The 6241-nt window shown below is 42.8% G+C and overlaps 1 pseudogene; it reads left to right on the forward strand.

Annotated features, from left to right (window-relative positions):
• The first annotated feature begins 409 nt into the window (after nucleotides 1-409).
• The window catches only part of LOC119288305, an 11578-nt pseudogene continuing 5746 nt past the window's right edge, over nucleotides 410-6241 (forward strand).

The raw sequence follows: 6241 nt of genomic DNA on the forward strand, positions 1-6241 counted from the left end.
TATTTAGGAACGAAGGGAGTATTATGCATAGCAAGCACTCCGTCAAATTTTGCGTGTACACTCCTATAGTAATTAGGCTCTACAAAATCCTTTCCTTTTTGAGTATGTAATTATGGATGCAGTTTGAAGGAAGTCCTATTTTTTTCACAATTTTCCTTGCGAGTGAAACATCTATAAGGATGCTTCCTGGAAAGCATGAAGAGACAGCAATGGTGATGGATACCAACTCGTTGTTTGTATTACTCACACAATGTTATCCTCTGCTACTTTATACTTCAATTATCATCGTTGATGTGTGTCCATGTTGGCTACTAGTTAGTTTATTAGCTACTCCATCTCAGCTAAACTTAAAGAAATGGCAAGTAGCTGGACCATCTGCTATTGTCTTGACCTGCTGTTTGGAGATTTCTGCCTCATTCTCTTGCAACACAACATTGTTAGCTCCTACGGTCTGCAACCTTGGCTCGTCTCTGTTCCCGCTCCTACAACTCTGCTTCCCACTTCTACATCTGTGTAAGCTCACCACGCTATTCTCATAATCTGGCTGTAAAGTTCTATTTATTATCTTCGTCGTTTGCAACCTGCTAATGTATTTTGTGTTTCTTACTCCAACAGGTGTTCATCCACTGCTATATTCGTTGGTTATTTCTACATCCGTTCCAGAAGCACTTTCGATTGCTCGTCTATTGATTTCAGGTCATTCCACACTCCCAATATAGTGTTCTTAGTCTTTGCCATCGTCTACTGATCCATCAGTAGGTTTCTGTTTTCATATCACCGTTGCAGCTGGCTAACTTATCTTACGATTTACTAATACTTCAACAACTTTCTTATTCATCACTGTGTCTAGAAGCAATTCTGGTTCTATCTTCACTTTATTCAACCCAAAAAGTAAACCCTGGAACCCAATGGAAGTGGCGTTAGCTAGCGCTGCCTTAAGCGTTAGCTTGAAATTGGCGGCATCACCTGTCTTGAAGAAGCTCCTTGCTGATGCTTCAACCTACCTCGATGTGGACATGGCCCATGAGCTCCACGAACTGGAGACAACTATCTTGCCACAGTTCGAGTTGTTGATTGAAGCAGCAGACAAGGGAAACCACAAGCCCAAGTTGGACAAATGGCTTCATGAACTCAAAGAAGGCTTCTACCTGGCTGAAGACTTGCTGGACGAGCATGAGTACAACCTCCTCAAGCGCAAAGCAAAGGGGAAAGATTCCATGCTGGCCAATGCGTCCACCGTCAATAAAGCTTTTATGAAGCCTCTGCGTTCTGTAACAAACATGCTGTCCAATCTGAGCTCTGAGAACAGAAAGCTAATTTGCCATATAAAGGACTTCCATCAATTGCTATCCTTACCAGCTGGTTCTGGTTATAATGGAGACTGCCCCGCCATAACATCAATTGTTGTTCCTGAGACCACATCACTACCACCTCTGAAAGTAATTGGTCATGACGAGGATCGTGATCATATAATAGATCGTCTTACCAACACAACTGCTATTACTGAGTCTAGTACAGCCATGTACTCAGGTTTGGCCACTGTTGGAGTTTGAGGCATTGGAAAATCCACCTTGGCACAGATCGTTTACAATGACAAGAGGGCAAAAGAATATTTTGATATAACAATGTGGGTAAGCATCTCACGCAAACTTGATGTCCGCCGTCATACACGGGAGATCATCGAACCTGCTTCTCAAGGGGAATGCCCACGCATTGACAACCTTGATTCTCTGCAGCGCAAGTTGACAGATATACTGCAACAATCAGGGAAATTCCTGCTTGTGTTGGACGATGTTTGGTTTGAACCCGGGAGTGAAAGAGAATGGGACCAACTCTTAGCTCCTATGGTTTCACAACAGATGGGAAGCAAAGTATTGGTAACTTCTCGATGGGATACATTTCCAGGTGCTCTTTGCTGTGAAGAAGTGTGTCCTCTGGAAAAGATGGGAGATACTCAATTCTTGATACTGTTCAAGCACCATGCATTCTCTGGACCAGAAATCAGAAATCCGCAGGTGCGTGAAAGGCTGGAAGATTTTGCAGAGGAGATTGTTAAAAGGCTTGGCCAGTCTCCTTTGGCGGCAAAAGTAGTGGGTTCCCAGTTGAAAGGGAAAACAAATACCAGTGCATGGAAGGATGCTCTAACTATAAAGATTGACAAACTAAGTGAGCCTATGAGTGCTCTTTTGTGGAGTTATGAGAAGTTAGATCCATGTATGAAGAGGTGCTTCCTATATTGCAGCCTGTTTCCAAAAGGCCACTTTCATTGGATCACATATTGAGTGCTCTTTTGTGGAGTGCTCTTTTGTGGAGTTATGAGAAGTTGATGATATTGATCACATATTGATGCATGATGAGCACTTTCATTGGAACAAATACCACTTTCATTGATGCATGATGATGTGTCACATGTTCAAAACCTTGAAAGGGCTCTAAAAATAGTGAAATATGAAGTATGGAAAAAAGTGCATATCATCAAGGCATGGAGACACTGTCACGAGCAGATGATGAGACTCGTTCTTCGAAGGAGCATTGGGCTTCCACTGGTTCTACCCTCAGGACTTCATAGACTTTATCTTTCTTTATGTAGTATTACAGATAGAGCTCTAGCTGTTTGCCTTGATGGCCTGGCTTCATTGAAAAGTCTGATCCTAAAAGAGATTATGAGTTTAACTACACTTCCTTCAGAAGAGGTCCTCCTGCATTTGACGAAACTTGAGGTGTTGTCCATCCAACATATCTGGTGTCTCAGGTCATTAGGGGGCTTACGAGCTGCTACCTCTCTTTCAAATGTTAGTCTGGCTTCATGCCCTTCTTTAGAGTTGGCATGCGGAGCAGAATATTTGCCATTATCCCTTAAGAGTCTCAGGATAGAAAAATGTGTGCTTGGAGCTGAATTCCTCTGTGCGGACTGGCCGCAGATGGGAAATATTGTAATAAGCAGCTGCAGAAGCACCTCCTGCTTATCTGTTGGTAGCCTAACATCTGTTAAATCATTGTCACTGCATAACTTGCCAGATTTATGTACACTCGAAGGATTCTCTTCCCTGCAACTTCACCATGTACATTTGATTGATGTACTCCTGAGTTTATCTCACAGTTTCGAGTCCAGTACTCACTCTATGTTAGCAATCCTGTAATACTCAACAACGTGCTCTCGGCTGAAGGTTTCACAGTTCCACCAATTCTCTCTCTTGAAAGATGCAAGGAACCATTCATTTCATTCGAAGAATCCGCAAATTTCACATCTGTGAAGACTATGAGATTCTTCAAGTGTAAAATGACATCCTTGCCAACAAATATGAAGTGCTTCTCCAATCTGAAGAATCTCGACATCCATAGCTGCCCCAACATATCATCTTTACCAGATCTGCCGAGCACACTCCAGAAGATAAGTGTATGGGGTCATTGTGAGCTGTTGAAGGAGAGCTGCCGAGCACCTGATGGAGAAAGTTGGCAAAAGATCGCGCATATACGCTGGAAGGAATTTGAAGTGTGATGTAGATTTCCACCTACAAATAAACGGAAAGGTAAATTAGCTCCAGTCGGCCATCTTTGCACTGTCATAGATATACAGTCTTTCGTAATATATATGCACTTCAATACAATTTTTTATCTTTGAAATATTCCATTTACTATAAACTTTTCTTAATAGCAGGCCCTCCAGCAACCTGCTTCGAGGTGGAGTGCTTCAGGCTGGCTCATCCTACAGCCCAAACTGTCTTCTACTTCACAGGATAGCCTCAGTCTGTTTCCTGCTTTGCTGATTGCTTCACGCTTTGCCCTCTCACTCGACCACCTCCTGCCCTCTGGTGCCACTGTCACTGACGATGGTTTTTGTAATCGTGGTGTTGGTTATCTTCTTATTCATGCTATTATCATCCATTGACCGAACAATTCCTGGAACCGTAGTCTAATTTGCACGTTATTCCATCACTTAGTTTTGTCATGGTTTGCTTTGATTCGTGCGACTGTAATCTTTATGTCTTGTGTGATCTTACGTACCATGTAATAACTGGAGGTCTCTTATATCATTCACCTCCGTAATGAGATATTTGATGCACTGCAGTACTTGAGTTTCATACTTGATACAATGTGCCTGCTGCTTCAGAGTTCAGACCATTTTCCTTGCATGATTGTCTAGATTCAACTCTAGAAAGCCTGCTGGTCTTTCTGGTTGCTCATTTCCTGCTGTTTGAGATCCACAAGCATTATCACTATGTACAGATTTCTATGTTGAACAGCATAGAGACATCTAACTACGTACTCCCTCCGTCCCAAAATTCTTGTCTTACATTTGTCTAAATACGGATGTATCTAATACTAAAATGTTACTTGGTACATCCGTATTTAGACAAATCTAAGACAAGAATGTGCCCTGCAGAAGGCAAGAATGAGTGATGTTATTTAATTATCATGACTTGGCTTTTATGATGTACACCGTATATATGAGGACGGTTTGGAAAGGCTTGTACAGTTTATGTCAATTGCCATGCGAGACTAATTCATATCCGTTTATGTCTGAAGGAAAGGCTTGTACAGTTTATATCAGTTGATTTATAATTGCTGATCTATCATATACGTGCTGGTACCAAAAACCCACGCATTCACCATCATCGAGCATCAGGCTGACCATGTTGTTAATTTTGCTCTGAACCTGTCTGCTTGTAGCTTGGTTGTCCGTTCATAGTTCATACGGTGCATTTACGCCCTGATGCACAAGTCTAGCACAAGATGCAGTCGAGTGCCCAGCAGGGATTCAAGGTCGGCGAGGGAGCGGCTATCCCGACGTCAGCTAGACCTGACGAACACAAAGAGGGGGAACGAGATTGTAACTTTTAAGTGTTCATGATTGTCCACGTCGGTTGGGTGTCCTCGGACAGAACTGCAGGAGGCTCCCCTCTTGCCGCTGTGCTAGAGCAGGGTCCCCGACAGTGACAAGGCTTCTGCGTGAAGGGGGTCGTGTACCAGCTCGTCGAGGAGCTCATGGCACCGCGCGCCGACCATATCTGCAGTATGTCTCTGCCTACCAAACTGCAACATTTTGTCATTGCAAGGGGAAAACAAAAAGGGTTTTGACTGAATTTGGTGTTAACTGTATCCTGGCTGATAATTTGAATTATTGTCTGGCTAGTGCCATGGCTAAAGTCGCTCGCATCGCGGCATCTGCGAAGGTGCCCCTTAGAGTCATCGAAGATTCTCTCGAATTGATGGGGCAAGATAAGAATCCACTGATCTCTGTCTTTTTACCTGTCAACATAATTTCTGGTGACTATTTGCCACTTTCAATATGGGGCTTCGCACAAATGCCACTGTCAAGATTGACTTCGTAAAAATGCCACCCAACTGACTTGAAGTTAGTATGTGTAAAAATGCCACTGTACTCATGAAGTTAGTATTCTCTATTCTGCAATGTAGATTCTGTTTGTATAAAGGTAGGACTGTGTTAAGCAGAGCAGCGTATGAGTGTAGTGTAGGGGACACGCCTTTCTTGAATTGTAACACGAGACTAGTGTTGAGAGGCTACTGTTTTTGCAAGAGACTGAAGTGTAACACTAGACTTTGCCCAACACTTTGGCCAACCAAAACATGTGAGCTAATGAATGTGTGAGAGAGTGAAGACCTAACTGCACAGTAAAGCTACAACCTACAATGCCTGAACAATTTTAAGGCAGTTTCCTCTTCATTTTTCTGGAGGTGAATTACTCGGATGACCAAGATAGTCTTTCTGGTAAACTACGCCTGCTACCATGGTGCAGATCTTTTGAGATTCAGAACAATTTTTAAAGATATTGAACAGTTTTTGAATTTTTTGAATTATTAAAAAAAAGGAAAGAAAAGAAACAGAGGGAGTACACTATTCCGGCTTTAGGACCCTTCTTTATCATTGTTTAGATCACTAAAGTAGTGATCTAAAAATTGTTATGTTGCTTTGTTCCTAGGAGGTTTGCAGAGGGAGTACATGGGAACAGTGGCGGAGCTTCATGGGGGCCAACCTGGGCCATGGCCCCCCAAGCTCACAAGAAAAAACATGTATACACTCCTTTGTATTAGGCCTATTTTCCAAATAGTTATGTTTGCGCACCCCCCCCCCCTCTAGCCCATGGCCCCCCATAATTTCGGCTCAAGCTCCGCCACTGCATGGGAACCAACTCACGTTTATTTGCCGGTATTGGGAACCATCTGGAAGGTTGGAGTTTTTTTTATGTTGCTTTTGTTCCTGGATTTTCTTTTTCTTGTT

The sequence above is a fragment of the Triticum dicoccoides genome, chromosome 4A (genome assembly GCF_002162155.2).
Source record: "Triticum dicoccoides isolate Atlit2015 ecotype Zavitan chromosome 4A, WEW_v2.0, whole genome shotgun sequence".
NCBI classification, from domain to species: Eukaryota; Viridiplantae; Streptophyta; class Magnoliopsida; order Poales; family Poaceae; genus Triticum; species Triticum dicoccoides.